This window comes from Monodelphis domestica, chromosome 6, assembly GCF_027887165.1.
Source record: "Monodelphis domestica isolate mMonDom1 chromosome 6, mMonDom1.pri, whole genome shotgun sequence".
Taxonomy (NCBI): Eukaryota; Metazoa; Chordata; class Mammalia; order Didelphimorphia; family Didelphidae; genus Monodelphis; species Monodelphis domestica.
Genome location: NC_077232.1, coordinates 105875255 through 105892275, shown reverse-complemented (window position 1 = coordinate 105892275; position 17021 = coordinate 105875255).

The following is a 17021-nucleotide window of genomic DNA, read 5'->3' as shown; positions in this document are numbered from 1 at the left end:
TTGATGGACAGATCTTCAAGCTTCCATTCATTGCATCTGCTTTGCAAGGTTTTCTTTAGCCTTAATTAATTCTTCACAATTGTCATAGTGTCAGCTTAAGGTCCTTTACCAGATTGTAGGTAGATAGACTTAGGAACCAAAGAATATTTATTATTATTTTTTATTTAGCTTTTCTAAAATGGTTGTCCCATAGATAAACGTGTGCATAAATCCAAATCTTTTATTATGCCTATGATTTCAATGTTTTAAGAAACTTATTCTATTTGGGCCAGTCTGCAACTGTTTTTAGTGATTATGATCTTAGAAAGTACCTGAGCCATTGAGAGATTAAATGACTCGTCTGGAGTCACACAAGCCAGATTGTACCAGAGGCCTACATGAACCTATATCTTCCTTATTCTAAGAATAGCCCACTATGCACTAGAACAGCTTAAATATTTTTAAAAGGTGACATTTTAAAACTGCAAAAACACCTCACTTCACCGAAGAAAATAAAGTTTGATGTGATTTTTTTTTTTAGTCAATGTCCATAAATCAGATTATTATGTGCTTCTAGAAGAGGAATAAAAAGGCCAGTCCAGTGTTTTGAGTTGTTCCAATTCAGTTAATAATTGTCAAATCCGCTCCAAGCCAGAACCATCAACTGGAGAGAAATCAATTGCTAAGATGACTAGAGAAAATTCACCTCAGGACCTTGTTTCTTCAATTATCCTTACTTCCCAAGATCTTCAATCTCACCTCAACTTCAACTATTCTTTTCCTGTGCCTTCAAACTTCTATAGGGTCGCTTATTTTGAAAACAATCTTCACTTGACCTTACCACCTCCTTGCTAACTACATCTTATTTCTTTGCTTCTTTTCACTTTCCAACCTACTTAAACAAGTATTATATACCTGGTACCCCCCTCCCCTGTTTTCCTACCACTTTAAAGCAATGGACTTCCACCCTTCCCTCTCTCTTGAATCTGTACTCTCAAAGGACCTTCTCTGAGATTTTATTTTTGTAGCCCTGTAAGGAATAACGCAGTAGAAAAACATGCTTTGAAATGACTTCCAGAACATTACAATATTCTCATCATCCCACCTGTGATTGTTTGCCTGTCTTTGCTTTCTTTTGACTCAAATACAAGTACAAGTAGTCCATGGGTTTCTGTCTTTGGTAGTTTCCTTTTCTTTTTTATCTCATTCCCTTAAAGATCTAATCCACACCAATGGTTAAAAGTACTGCCTATATGCTAAAGACCCCATCCTCATGAGTATCTTTAATTCTAATCTCTTTAATAGTAGCCTAGAAATCACAGGATTTAGAGATGTATGGAACCTTAGAGATCATCTAATTCAATCCAGAGTTAGAGGGAGAGATTATTTCATTTTCAATCCAGCTTTTTTTTTTTTGCTAGATGGCGCTACATGAATGATTTAACTCTTATCTCAAGGTCAATTTATTTCAATATAACTCCCTGAACAGCTTACTCTTCTGACTTTCCTTCTTTTAAATAGTGTCATAGTTCTGCCATTACCTAGGTTCATCTTATAATAGTAAAAATTATAAGGCTATTGGTAGCTTAATAACTTTATTAAATTAAAGTAATAGGGGTAATAAAGAGAGGGAAAGATAGGAGAAAAGCAGAGAGAGATGCTTGGCTTTCTAATCTATTGGCCACCATGAAGGGCTTTGGCTAAACTCCAACAACGGTTCCTTCAGCTCTCCATGCTCTAGCCAGAAGACACCAAGAACCTCCTGGTCTCCACTTATAAGCTCTTTTCTCCACCCACTAGCTCTCACACATCACATCTCAGGAACCCATCATAGTTTCTTAATTTGCTTGGGCCACCCAGGGGGGCAGTGCCTGTGGAATAAATTTCCCATCTCTTTGGTTCCTTGGTCCTTTAATTTCCTTTCTCTGAGGGTTTATCTATACCTGAATTTACTCAGTGATCTTTGACCTCCAGGTCACTGAGAGATGATGTTAAAAAAAAGGTGACATAATCAAGAGAGAAATTTGCTTCTGATATCTTCAAAGTTTTCCTTGATTCCCAGGTATCTCTAGTTCCCATATTCCTTTGTCATTCACAGGTTGGTCCTATCAATTGTTTTCCTTTAGAATATATCTCATGTTTATCTTTCCCCAGTTAACTTCTAATCCAGTTATTCCAGTTCACGCACCTAATACCTTGATAATAGACGTAGACATCAACTAGTATTTCTGAATGCAATATTTCTGCCTTCTAGACCATACTGTATCCTGCTGTCAGATACACTAGAGTTCGTAACAACTTTATTAGATAGTACATGCATTTCCCCCCTATTTTTAAAATCAAGAAATCACCTCAAAGAGGTGGAATGATTTCCCCATGATCATATATATAGAAAATGGAGAGGTTAGGATAAGAATCCAAGTTTCCTGACTCTACTTCCCAATAATCAATTTTAACTATTTCATTGTCATTTATTGTTTCAAATAGGTCCAACTTTTTATGATCCCATTAGGAGTTTCCTTGGCAAAGATACCTGGGTGATTTCGTGTTTCCTTCTCTAGATCATTTTACAGCTGAGGAAACTGAGTTAATCAGGGTTAAGTGACTTGTCCAGGTCATTCCAGATGTGGTACTCTATCCCTCACTTTGCCTGTTGCCTTCTTAACCCAGTGATCAAGATAATAACCTCTATATCTGAGAGTAATCCATAGTAAGATTCTTAACTTTCCCAATATGAACCCTCCACTTCAGATAAACTTGTCAATCTTATTCTTCAGACTCCTTTGCTCAGATTTACCCTGATTTGTAGTGATATTTTCCTTCTCCTCTCCATCTGTCTAAATTCTACTGAGTCTTCAGAGTGCAATTTAAATTCATGTATGTGGGACCTTCCCAGAGTATTTTGCCTGAGTGATCCTTCCTTATTTTGTTCTTGTAGCATTAATTATTTTTATCCATTTGGCAATTAACTTTACATTGCCTTTTGAGGATTCTTCTACTACTGAGTTGCTGTTTAATTATGATTTTGCTTTTTAGCTTTTTATGTACTCATTCCCTGTCTCTTGAATTATATAGTAAATCTTTTTAACTCGTATGATTACCTAGGAATTTGTCTCCCTAGTAACACCTTCTCAGCAGGGGATATTCAATGAATGTTTACTGAATGAATGGATGAACAAATGTTTCTCACTTCTATCATCTCTATGAAATCATTTATCGTTTCTAGGCATCAGTTTCTTTTTCTGAACAATAATATTATAATTGTTATCAGAACAATGAGAATGTTGTACTGGATGGTTAGCAGAGTTGATTCTAATTATATATTCTATGACTTATGATGTGCTAAGGCTTCCTCTGTTGACTATCCCCAATACCTGGGAATGAAGGATAAAGTGCTAGGCACTCATAAGTGTTAGTAAACTTTATATCCTTTTTTGTTTTTGTGGGGCTATGCTACTAGTTCAACCATTATTTTCACCTTAGATAGAAATCAAGGCACAAAGCTCTGCTAATATTTTTAGGCAAATAAATATTATTTCTTGATTGTGCCTGTGAGGAAGAAGTAGAAGGCATTTGAGAAGGAGAAGAAGGAAAATCGACCATTTACATAGTGGTTTACGGTTTGCAAAGGCTTTTCATGTCAGCCCATTTTAGCTAACAAAATTTCTGGGAGGTAGTTACCTGATGTCATTTTTTTTTAAACATTTCAAAGATGAGAAAAAGGGATCTAAGAAAAGTTTAGGGCCTTTCAAAGGTTAGTTAGTGCCTGAAAAATGATTCTAACTCAGATCTCAAGTGTCTATGTATATGCAAACAACATGATCAATATTGTTTTGCTTTCTTTCTGAGAGAATTGTATTGACTTTGCAGATGATTTTTATTTTTGATTTTGTAATATATATTTTTGATATTTTTAAAAGTAAAATAGTTCAGCTCATTCCATTTACTTTAGGATTAAATCATCTTTAAATATATTTTGTTGGATTAGTAATATGGTCTAGTTATTTATTTCCTGTACTGAGCATGTTCTAAATCCAGAAGGATTATAGTGACATGAGGCCATTCTAAGTTTAGCACATTTGGAGCTTATCATTGATTGAATTCATAGATGTTTTTATTAGCTCTGACTCTTCTAGTCATTTGACTACCAATTTCTTTCAAACTTGAACAAACATCCTTTGGACAAAATCCTTAATGATAATTCCTGACCCAAGATATGAGATACTAATAGCTTATTTCTCCAGTATGTTTCTCAAAAAAGTGATGACCTGAGTTCTTATTTGTGCAGGGTTCAAAAATTAGGAGAAAATCAGAAATTTTCATCATTTGCTACGTTAATTGATCTCATCTCTAGTCAACATCTTAGACTTCAAATATTAAGACTGAAGAGAAAGAAAACATTTCCTATAGTTGCATAATAATGCATTCATGTGAGTGATCAGAAAGAGAAGGGAACCAAGAGCACATAAATTAGATGGTATTCTTGTACCACTGAAGCAAATAGACATAATAATAATAATAATATATTTTAGGGATAATAGCAAACTTTCCCTCATTTTTAATCTATTCATTTCCCCCCATTATTGATCTGAATAAAGCATACAGTTAAAAGATGTAAATGGGAGGTCACATTGTTCATATTTTGATTAAGGTTAATATTTATTAAATATTAAATGAGGGAGTGCTAGCCTAAAGCCTGCCAACTTAAGAAGAAAATATACAAGAAAAAATGACTCATCACAATGAAAGCCACTGGCCATAGACTTTTGAAGCTAAAAAGAAGTATGGCTCCATTTTCAACAAAGTTATGATTGAATTTAGGTGGGCAAAACATACATTTGAAACTATATTTATAAGAAGATATATATACATATATATAAATGACATAAATTAGTATGTTATAAATATCAAATGAGCAAGAGAAATGGTATATAAAAATAGTAGCTAAAAATCTAAAGAACTTCAGAGAGAACGAGAAGTCACTGTGCATTTTAGTTCATTGGGGGAGGTTTTCTATAGAAAGTAGGATTTAAGCTGAGACTAACAGGTAAAGACAGGGAAATGGTCCTTCCAAATAAGATGACTGACATAAACAAAAGCACAGAGGTTCAACAATTCAATTCAAGAAACATTTATTAAATAACTCTCTCACTCCTAGATTCCTTGTCTATAAAACGGATAATAATATTTGAGTTACTGATACCAGAAAGCTGTTGAGAAAGAAATGTCATATGAATCTTAAAATCTTAAATGTGAACCATTGTCATTGTTGTCGTTGTTATTAAGGCAATGGTGAAACAAAAATAATGAGACAAAGGGTTTGCTTTTTAAAAATTTTAATTTAATTTTTAATAGTGGTTTCTTTTCTTTTTACATTTATTTATTTATTTTATTGAGAATATTTTTCCATAGTTACATGATTCATATTCTTTCCCTCTCCTCCTCTTTTCCCCTTCCCATAGCCAACATGCAATTGAACTGGGTTTTACATGTATCATTGATCAAGACCTATTTCCATATTTTTAATATTTGCAGTAGAGAGATCTTTTAGAGTCTACATCCCCAATCATATCCCCATCAAACCATGTGATCAAGGAAATGTTTATCTTCTAAGTTTCTACTCCCACAGGTCTTCCTCTGACTGTGGATAGCATTCTTTCTCAGGAATCCTTCAGAATTGTCCTGGATCATTGCAGTGCTGCCAGTAGAGAAGTCCATTACATTTGATTGTACCACAGTGTATCCATCTCTTCTTTCACTCTGCAGCAATTCCTGGAGGTCATTCCCGTTTACATGGAATTCCTCCAGTTCATTATTCCTTTGAGCACAATAGTATTCCATCACCAAAATATGCCACAATTTATTCAGCTATTTCCCAATCAATGGACACCTCCTTGTTTTTCAATTTTTTGTCACCACAAAGAGTGCAACAATAAATATTTTTATACAAGCTTATTCCTTATTATCTGTTTGGAGTACAAACCTAGCAGTGGTATAACTGGGTCAAAGGGCAGACAGTCATTTAATGCCCTTTGCGCATAATTCTAAATTGCCTTCCAGAATGGTTGGATCAATTCAGAAATCCACCAGCAGTGTATGTGTCCCCATTGTGCCAAATTCCCGCCAATATTTATTACTTTCCTTTGTTGTCATATTAGAAAAGGGCTTTCCTTTGTTGTCATATTAGAAAAGGGCTTAGTTTCAATGAACTTGCTCTGTAATGTAAGGAAGGGCATATGCATGAATAACAAATTCATAAATACTGTAAGTATGATATTGAAATTGTGAGATCAATGCTATGGCTAGTACTAGGGAAAGAGTTCTGTGAATATGAGACGAGAGGTCAGTTTCCCCAAGGGCTTATTGGAAGAGGAAGCATCTGAATTGGACTTGAAAGGAAGAGAGAGACTTTAGTAGAGATGACAGTGAGGGGAATCTATTCAAGAATGAAAGATAGTGTGAACAATCAATCAAAAAGGATTTATTAGTCACCTTATATGTACCAGGTCCTGTGCAACTGAAAATATAAAAATAAAATCTAATAGTTCCTGTCCTCAGGGATCTTACATTCTAATGGAGCAAAAGTTGGGATATGGGAAAAGGCAGAACAGGGACACAGAATATTCCAATTGGTCAGGAATGCAGACTATGTAAAGAAGTGAGGTATGAGACTATCCAACACCAGAGAAGAAACCGATGGAGCCTGAATTCAGAAAGAAGCACACCGTTTTTCACTTTATTTCCTTCATGAGTTTTTTTCCTTATATAAGTGACATATGCATGATGAATACAGAAATATTTATTGTATGATAGCACACACATTCATAATCTATATCATGGTTCTTTCCAACTCAGGGAGGGGGGAGAACATGGGTTGCAAAATGGCAGAAATGATTATTAAAATTGTATTACTGATCATCTAGAAAAGAAAAAATATAATATATTAAAAAAAGAAATGTGGTATGAAATGGTGCTGGAATGGGAAATTAGAATTAGATTATAATGGATCTTGAATGATGACAGGTCAGGAATAGATGCCTTATTCAGTTAGTAGTAGGGAGCTATTAAAGATTCTTGAATTAAGGAGTGATGTGATCAGAAAAAAAGCATTAGGACCGAGACTAATAAGAAGAAAAGAGTTTGAAAGCAGGAAGATCAATGGAAAACTATAAAAATATTCATAGGGATCAGAAGATCATAGAATTAGAATTAGCAGGAATTGTTTTCCAAAACAATCTAGTCCAATTCTGTTTTCTTGCCTTCACAGAAAAGGAAATGGAATCCTGGATACCTGAAGTATTTTGCCTGTAGTCAAAAAGGTATGAATTAGGTATCTGGAAATTAAACCAGGCCCTTTGTTGTCACATCTATTATTCTTTCTACTGCATCATGACTCACAAGGAATGAATATTCAAACTAGACTGGTTGGAATAAAGGTGAAAAGGAAGACCTGGACAGAAGAATATTGCAAAGATAAGAAATGGTAATTACAGTTAAATGACAAGGAGGGATAGGAAACTCATGCTGACTACACTTTTCTGAGCCTGGGTACTAAAAGCATACCATCGACAGATGGAGGGTCACATAACTGAAAGGGCAGAGCAGGAGTTTTTAGTATAATTTCCCTATTCTAATATCCTCAAAATAAGCAAGAAGCTAGTCATATCTATAGTAATCAAGACTGGAACAAGAAGAAAAAGTGGAAATATGGTGCAATTAAAGTCTTCTAAAATAGCAGTGGAGAATAGAATTACTTAAAGCTCTCCCTTGAACCACATAGTCCACTTGCAAATTAGCACAGTCAGATGAAATAACCTGAAAAGTCTGGGTTTCAAGTTCTAGCTATGGGGTTTATAACCACTCTTCCCCTGGCAGTGATTCAGTGTGAAAACCACACTATGGAATGTGTTTGTATATATGTGTATGTAAGTATATATTTATCTTTATCTATCTATCTATCTATCTATCTATCTATCTATCTATCTATCTATCTATCTATCTATCTATCCATCTATCTATCTTCTATCTATCTATCTATCTATCTATCTATCTATCTATCTATCTATCCATCTATCTATCCACATATAATTGTAGAGTCAGCTACAGAGAAAAGAGCTTTGAAATGTAGGTTTAGTAATTTGTATCCTAGTTGGGTTTACGTAGAGCAGACAGTTCCTATTCCTTAGCAGTCTGGTTCCTATTCCTTAAATTCAAGGATTTTTAGGTCAGAGGGTCTATGAGGGAAAATGTACCTGCCATAGCAATGGAAAGAAGAAGCCAAATGGGAGAGGAATGCCTGAAAAAAGAATACCAGAAGAATAAGGCTAAAAATGAAAAGGGTCAAGGGTAAAATCCCAGCTCCCAAATGGATAAATCAAAATTGAAGTTCATAAAAACAAGCAAAAAATGACCTAGAATTTCTATAAAGGATGAGACAATGAATATGTAATTCAGTCATGTCTGATCCTTTGTGACTCCCATGGATCATAGCACACCAAAACTGTCTATAGTATTTTCTTGGGAAAGATATTGGAAAGTTTTGTCATTTCCTTCTCCAGTCAAATAAAGAAAAAAAGAAGTTTGATGACTTGTTTACAGTCATATAGCTAGTAAACATCTGAGGCAGTATTTGAACCTAGGTTTTCCTAATGCCAAACCCAACACTCTGTTCATTGAGCCATCTAAGTGCCTCAATGAATATTTAATGAACTTTAAAAAGAAGAAAACAAAAGTCCTTAGAGGAAATGAGAGCAAGACAAATTTTGAAAAATGGCCAGAGATCATAAAGCAAAAGCAAGAAACTCCAGAGAAATTGAAACAAGATCTAAAACTTCTGAAAAAAGAAGAAATAAGGATGAAACTTATGCTATAGAAAAGCAAAAAGAGAAGAAAATAAGCAGAGTGCATCATAGAGACTCTTGAATACTAGAGACTCTTAAAAATAGAAGCACAAAACAACTTTGAAAGAAGACATTAATTATAGACAAGCCAAAACAACTAACCTTGAATACGCTATGCAGCAATAACTTAAGTAAAATAAAAACTTCATATATTTGCAATCTTAAATACCATACTTAAGTAATATTATAGTTTTGATAACAGAAAAATTCTAAGAGATAGAATTCATAGTTCTTTGATAGAAAAACTATGAGGCTTATTGTAGTAAAATCCCAAAATTCCAATGATAAAGAATTCTCTAAACATTCAAGTGAAATAACTTTTGACATGAAGGAAAAAGAATTTTGATAGCTCAGCATTTCTCTACCCCTACAGGATATTAGAGAAAAGATGGGGCTATGATATTCCAAAAATCAAAATACATCATGACACACCTTAAAATATATCCAGCAAAGCTAATCCAAATCAATGAAAAAATAACTAACTGCCTTTGGCCAAAAATAAGCATATAATTAATTCCTGCAAGAGACAAATGGCTTTGACTTGCAAAAGCAGTTAAAATACAAATCAGAAAAACATAAGAAAGGTAAATTAAGTACAATTATCAAGATAACATTAAGTAATGCGTTAAATTCCCTAAAGTTTCTAGAATATAACAAAACTATTTTTAAGAAAGAAGTTTGATTAAGGATTAGAAGAAAATAACAAAGAAAATTTGCCAAGAGACAAAAAAGATCTGAGGCTAAATATTTAAGAAGAATTTTGAGTCATGAAAAGGGAAGGTGGAGGAATTGAATTAATATTTCATTTCCTAAAACCAACAGACCCCTATTAGTAAATCAATAATAAGTTGCATGTCAGACTATTCCATATTTCTTTTCATTTTCTATTACCAAGTCTAGGAGAGAGTTTCTTCCTTATGTTTTCCTACCATTTCAAAACCAGTTCCTAAAGAAATAAATGTCTTTGGAAATATATCAATTGAAATAGAGAACTTTGTGGAGAATAGTGTTTCTTTTTTCCTATGGGAGAAAAGGTGATGGATTCTGTTTTTGTCCAGTTTGAAGTACTAATGGGACATATATACAGGGGGAGCTATCTAATGAATGATTGCAAATAAAGGATCATAATTATATAGTGAAGATAGGAAGCTAGAGGTCTTAATTTGGGGTTAGATACTCTACAGAAATAGTTGTCATGGTATCAAGAGTATGAAATTACAAAAGGATAGAGAAGAGGACCTAGGAGATAACCATATAAAACATCTCAAAATAATGTGGGAAGGACATGGAGGAGACAGTGAAAAAGACAGAACAGTCAGAGGAGAATGAGTACAATGTCAGGGAAGTTAAGGGAGGACAAAGAGTGGAATAGTCCATGATATAAAGAAAGAATCAAAAAGTCTCTACTGTTAAATACTTGGAATATCAGTGAGAATGAAGACAGAGGAAAAATGCTATTAGATTTGTCAAGGAAGTTTTAATGATATTGGAAAAGAAAGGTGTTTTGTTAAACCCTGTACCCTATTATATTTATCTTACTACCACCCACACTATGTTATCCCCACCTAATATCTCCTGAATTATTTGATTACCCTCAAGTTGAACTTTTTGCCTGTAGCCTATATCCTTTCCAATTCATCTTCTATACTACTTTCTTAATATTTTTCATTCTACCCTAGATGGAGCGCATCATTCTTCCATAAAACTATCTTCAGTTGTTTCTCATTGCTAATGTGATAATATAAACCTCTTTTTTGATATACTTGTCTCTAGTTTCTCCTCTCTAATTCAGTCTTCTCACAACTGGTATAATAACATAATTCACAAATTCAGCTATATCATTCCTGTGTTAAAAAACTTTGAATAGCTCCCAATTTTCTTCAGAGTCATCCTCTGTACAGGGCAGCTAGATAGCATAGAGGATAGAGAGCTACAACAAGTCAGGATGACTCATTTTCCCAAATTCAAATCTGGCCTCAATTATCATTTATATGCAGATCATTCACGAATCAGTTTATCCAACATTATTCTCACGATCTTCTATCTAACATCATCAATTGCCATTTGTAACTGGATATCCAATAGACATTTCAAACTCAACTTGTCCAAAATAGACTTCATTATCCTTTCCCCAAAACTCTTCCTTTTTCTGAACTTACCTTTCATCATCGAGGTGTCCTAGAAGCCCAGACTTTCAATGTCAGCATTAGCCTTGATTTCTCACTGGCATTTCACTTTGCTTTATTAATTCTTGTTGTTTTTCAAGATCATTGTCTTCTAATTGCCTAATTCTGGTCTTTAAAAACTGCTTTTTCTTTCCAGTTTGGTCTATCCTGCTTTTTGTGGCTTCTAGCTGTTTCTCCAACTAGGAGTTCTTTATTTTCTCTTTGAACTATTTCCCACTTTTTTTTTTTGCCAGAAGGCTTCCATCTTTCTAATAAGCTCCAATTTAAATTCTTCAAGAGCTTGTGGACAATTTCCATTTTTTGGGGAAGGTTTTGGTACATTTATTTGGTTTTCCTCCTCTTTTTCTTCTGTAGCCTGGGTTTTTCCTCTGTAAAAAATTTCCAGGGTCAACCCCTTCTTCTTGTTTTTCTTGGAGGGAAGTTGTTGTCCCTGGGCACTATTTGTTATCACTGTGGAGGTTTTCCTTCCCTTTTTAGTCAGAAATTTGAGTGAGATGGGCAGGCTCTCTGTGTATGGAGTTAAGGAGTAAGGATTTTGCCCGAGGCAAGCTCTTGAATCTCTGCAGCTTCTGCTGTTTGCTGCCCTTCTCTGTGATATATTCCCGCAAGTGCCCATGGTCTGTGCTCTTCAGCCTGCTGGGGTTTCAGGTGTAGTTGCTCTCAGGGGTAGGTCTTTGGTGGTCATAGTCAGCTCCCAAGGACCTAGAGGTGCCCCTTACTCACTCTAGAGGTGCCCCTCACTCACTTGCTGATTCTGGCACATGCTGGCTCTGACTCTGGCTTGGTACATGGGGTGGGGGAGAGTAGATCAGTTCAAGCTTTGGTGGGAGCTTTCCCACCCCCTTATATTGTGGAAATGCCCAAATCCCACGTACCTTCCATTCTGTGCCCTATTGTAGAGTCCCTTCATTCTTATGAATTTTTTTTTTGGTCTTTTGAGGTAGTCTGTATTGATGGGTGCTGAGGAGAGGAAGAGTCTTGCATCTAGACTGCTGCCATGTTTACCCGGAAGTCCTCTCACTGGCATTTCAACCCATATATCCATTCTGTTTTATCTTTATATCTTTTTCATATCCCCTTTTATCTACTCATATAGGCACTATCCTATAATAGAACTTCATCACCTAATGTTTGAATAATAGGAATCAACTTCTAATTGCTTCTTGTTTCAAGTGTCTTTGCACTTCAATCTCAGCTATTAAGTGATTTAAAAGGGCAATTTTTTACAGTATCATCCTTTTATTCAATAACTTCCAATGGTTTCCCATTAGATTTGGGATCAAATTTAAAATCCCCCATATGGCTTTTAAATCTGCCCCCATGTCTGAAATCTCTCCCCCCTTCTACTTCATGGTTACCTTTAAGATTTTCAGCTTAAATATCACTTCTATAATGTGAATCTTGAAATTTCTCAGACTTGTGAATGTTAAAAATTTCCCCATCAGGGAATTCTCAATTGGAACAATTCCCTACTGGGAACATTCCACATTTGGATGTGAGAACTCTATTTAGATTAGAAATGGGAAGACCTCTACTCCACCCTTACTTAAGGACTGCTTTAGGGGAAAAAACTCCTTGCTAAACAATGAGGGTATTTGGGCCCATACTTATAGTGAGGCAAAAAAGTTCTTTAAGCCATGCCTATTTTTAGAAGTAATACAAAGGGGTGCTAAGTACCTATTAAAGGTCAGGCAACTTGTAAACTTGCCAGGAACAAAGAGGTGAAAACTTATTCAGAATTTTTTCTGGTTCAAACATACTAGTAGACCCAGCAGTAATGGGCTGTCCTTTAGAAAACGTCTACTGTGATTGGTAGATGGAAGAACTTAGGGGAGGTGACATAGGAGAAAACCCCCTATATAAGAAAAAAGCAGGATCTCTTATGGAGATTGCTTGAGAGGGAGCTCTTGGAAGATCTCTTTAGAGAGGCTCTGGAGAAGGGAAGCTCTTAGAGGACAATCTCTAAGGAGGTCTCGCTGGAGCTCCTCTGAGGGGACTCTGTCCCTCTGGAGGCTCTTGAGAGAGGCCCTTTGAAACAGTCTCTGGCTGGAAGGCTCTTTGAGGAGGACTCTGGCTGGAACTCTCTCTGAAGAGACTCTGTCACTAGAATCCTTGCTTAGACAGACCTTGTGGTGAGTGATAAAAGACTGACTGACTGATCCCTCTCTCTTAAGACTCAAGTCTAGGCCATGTTGGCTTAAGGCCCTTCATACTTATTCCTTTCTTACTCTTTCTCTCTTTTCTTTAATTCCTCATTGTATTATTAATTAAATTCTCTATAAAACCCAGTTGACTTGGGTATATTCATAATTGGGAATATTTCCCTGGCGACCACCTTAAGACACTGTAGTGAAACATATTTTCTGTGGTCACAATTTACTCACCCACTCTTATATTTATGACAATTGATATCTTCAACCATTTTAACTCACTACAATTTAGTTCTTCAACTCTTTTAATCACCACATTTTATGTCTCCCACACTTAAATGCCACAATAAGGAGCCTTCCTAATTCATCCACCTCCCAAGCTCTGACTAGGGACTGTTTTATTTATTTTGTTTCATGTCTCTAGCACTTAACTGAGTGTGTGACATAGAAAAAGTTTATGGACTGATTGACTAAAGCTTCATATTATTAGATTTCAATGGGCATTTAAAGACTTATTTCTTATTACTCCCCTTTACACATTTTGAGTTCCAGTCAAATAATTAGTGATTCGCTGAACTTGTCCTATATATACTCTTGACTCAATGAAAGCAATCCTCTCAGATCTCCATCAATTGAAATTCTCCTCTTTCTTCTTCAAAACTCAACTGAGGTGATGTCTTCCCTGATTTTGCTATCCTCTACCACCAATTACCTCCATTTTCAGTCCAAAGTGTTCCTTATATTTTCCTAGATCATTTTGAGTTGTTTGTCAAAAACACAATAGACCCTTTTGTAAGAACAGTAGTCCAGGGAAGGTCATTTGTGTGTCAAGATCACTTGCAGCATGTATGTCTGCTATTCAGAGGTGGGGACCGACTCTGTTCCCCAACATAGAATGCCCACTTTTAAGAAGGACTCACAGATGTTCCCAAGGTTTTATGAGAGAAAAGTCTAATAGAATATAAGCTTAGAAAAAACAGTGGCTGTCATGGCAGAGTAAGTCAAGCAGCAAACTGTGTGAAAAATAGACCAAAAAGTTGGGGAGAAAATCAGAAGACAGGGCAAATTAGGCCATAAAACAGCAGGCCAAATTTTCTAGAGAAGCTGCTTCTACTGTAGACTACTTTGAAGTAAAAAAAAGAAGGCAGATAAAACTCCTGTGGCCAAGTAGGGGTGAAAGATAAAAATTTCCAGGAGTCTAATTAGCCCCAAAATATCCTCTTCCTGTCCATAGACCTAAATCAAAATGTAAGTAGTATAAGATATATATTGTTAGGGAACATACATCCCACCCAGACTTCATGCCACCCTAATTCTATCTCTGTGTCCTAAGTAAAAGATATTGAAGTGTTTGACCATTGAGTTTGAATGTATGCTTTGAATAGTGGTGTGGGTAAGAGAGTCTGTGGCCTCTTAGCCCTGGTATAGAGGAAAGAGCAATGGATCTGAAGTTAGAGAACGTGGGTTTAAATTTCAATTCTGATACTGTGTTATCTTGGGAAAATCCTTTCAGCTCTCTGGATCTCAGCTTCGTCATGTATAAAATAAAGGGGATAAAGGAGTATGTATACACATGGATAAAATGAGGGGGTTCGATCGTGGCTAACTGCTGATCTCTAAATTCTATGATCTTACAAAAGTAGTTGCAGAAGAAAACTGCAAGGTGAAAAGGACTATGAACAACTAAAGAGGTAGGACCAGAAAGTTAAAGAGTAATAATGAAAGCAGCATTATCCCAAATCATTTTCTTATGAGGTATGGACAAATAATTTGGTGTTTAAAAGTTGACCTTATATTAGGGAGGTTTTGGGGAAAGCTTCTAAAAATGTGTGAAAATAAAACAAAACGAATTAAAACATGGACGTGAGTAATACTGAATAAGAATTCATGGATTATTATGCTTTTATTAGTTTTGTTTTATCATTGATACAATTTTTAAAATTCTTACTTTCTAGCATAGAATCAATACTGTATGTTGGTTCAAAGGCAGAGGAGTGATAAGGGCTAAGCAATGGAGATTAAGTGACTTGTCCACAGCTATACAGCTAGGAAGTATCTGAATCCAGATTTGAACCCAATACCTCTTATCATTGATACATTTTGTTGTGTTGTGTAGGTTAATTACCTATCTATGCTTTCCACCATCTATAATACCTTCTATGGTGAAAAATGTAAAGTCAACCTAATATAGTGAATATTATCACTTTCCATTTCTTGTAGTTTATTGTTTGTTAAGAGAAAATATGTATGCTTCACACATAGTCATTTGGAGCTAACAAATCATCATGTCTATTGTTCCTTTTATTGTACTTTCTTTAGCTTGCCTTAGTTGATAGTTTTTCCATTTTTATCTGATGTCTTCATTTTCACATTTTCTTTTTTTCTTTTTTTCTTTTTAAGGAGAATTTAATCCATATGTTTCTGTTTAATTTTCACCTAACTCATCAACATGGTCTTATGTAAGAGCAATCTGGTGTCCAAGAAGTTTTCTGAGTCTTTCTGTAACGAGCCTTCTTAAAGCTATTTTTCTCTCTCTTTTTTAAAATTTTATAATATTTTATTTGATCATTTCCAAGCATTATTCATTAAAGACAAAGATCATTTTCTTTTCCTCCCCCCCAACCCCCCATAGCCAACACGTGATTCCACTGGGTATCACATGTGTTCTTGATTCAAACCCATTGCCATGTTGTTAATATTTGCATTAGAGTGTTCGTTTAGAGTCTCTCCTCTGTCATGTCCCCTCAACCACTGTAGTCAGGCAGTTGCTTTTCCTCAGTGTTTCTACTCCCAGAGTTTGTCCTCTGCTTATGAATAGTGTTTGTTCTCCTAGATCCCTGCAGATTGTTCAGGGTCATTACACCGCCACTAATGGAGAAGTCCATTACGTTCGATTATACCACAGTGTATTAGTCTCTGTGTACAATGTTCTCCTGGTTCTGCTCCTCTCGCTCTGCATCACTTCCTGGAGGTTGTTCCAGTTCACATGGAATTCCTCCACTTTATTATTCCTTTTTGCACAATAGTATTCCATCACCAACATATACCACAATTTGTTCAGCCATTCCCCAATTGAAGGGCATCCCCTCGTTTTCCAATTTTTGGCCACCACAAAGAGCGCAGCTATGAATATTTTTGTACAAGTCTTTTTGTCCATTATCTCTTTGGGGTACAGACCCAGCAGTGCTATGGCTGGGTCAAAGGGTAGATATTCTTTTATCACCCTTTGGGCGCAGTTCCAAATTGCCCTCCAGAATGGTTGGATCAGTTCACAACTCCACCAGCAATGAATTAATATCCCTACTTTGCCGCATCCCCTCCAGCATTCATTACTTTCCTTTGCTGTCATGTTAGCCAATCTGCTAGGTGTGAGGTGATACCTCAGAGTTGTTTTGATTTGCATCTCTCTGATTATAAGAGATGTAGAACACTTCTTCATATGCTCATTAATAGTTTTGATTTCTTTGTCTGAGAACTGCCTATCCATGTCCCTTGCCCATTTATCAATTGGAGAATGGCTTGGATTTTGTACAATTGATTTAGCTCTTTATAAATTTGAGTAATTAAACCTTTGTCAGAGGTTTCTATGAAGATTTTTTTCCCAATTTGTTATTTTCCTTCTGATTTTAGTTACATTGGTTTTGTTTGTACAAAAGCTTTTTAATTTGATGTAGTCGAAATTATTTATTTTACATTTTGTGATTCTTTCTATGTCTTGCTTGGTTTTAAAGTCTTTGCCCTCCCAAAGGTCTGACATGTATACTATTCTGTGTCTCCCCAATTTACTTATGGTTCCCCTCTTTATG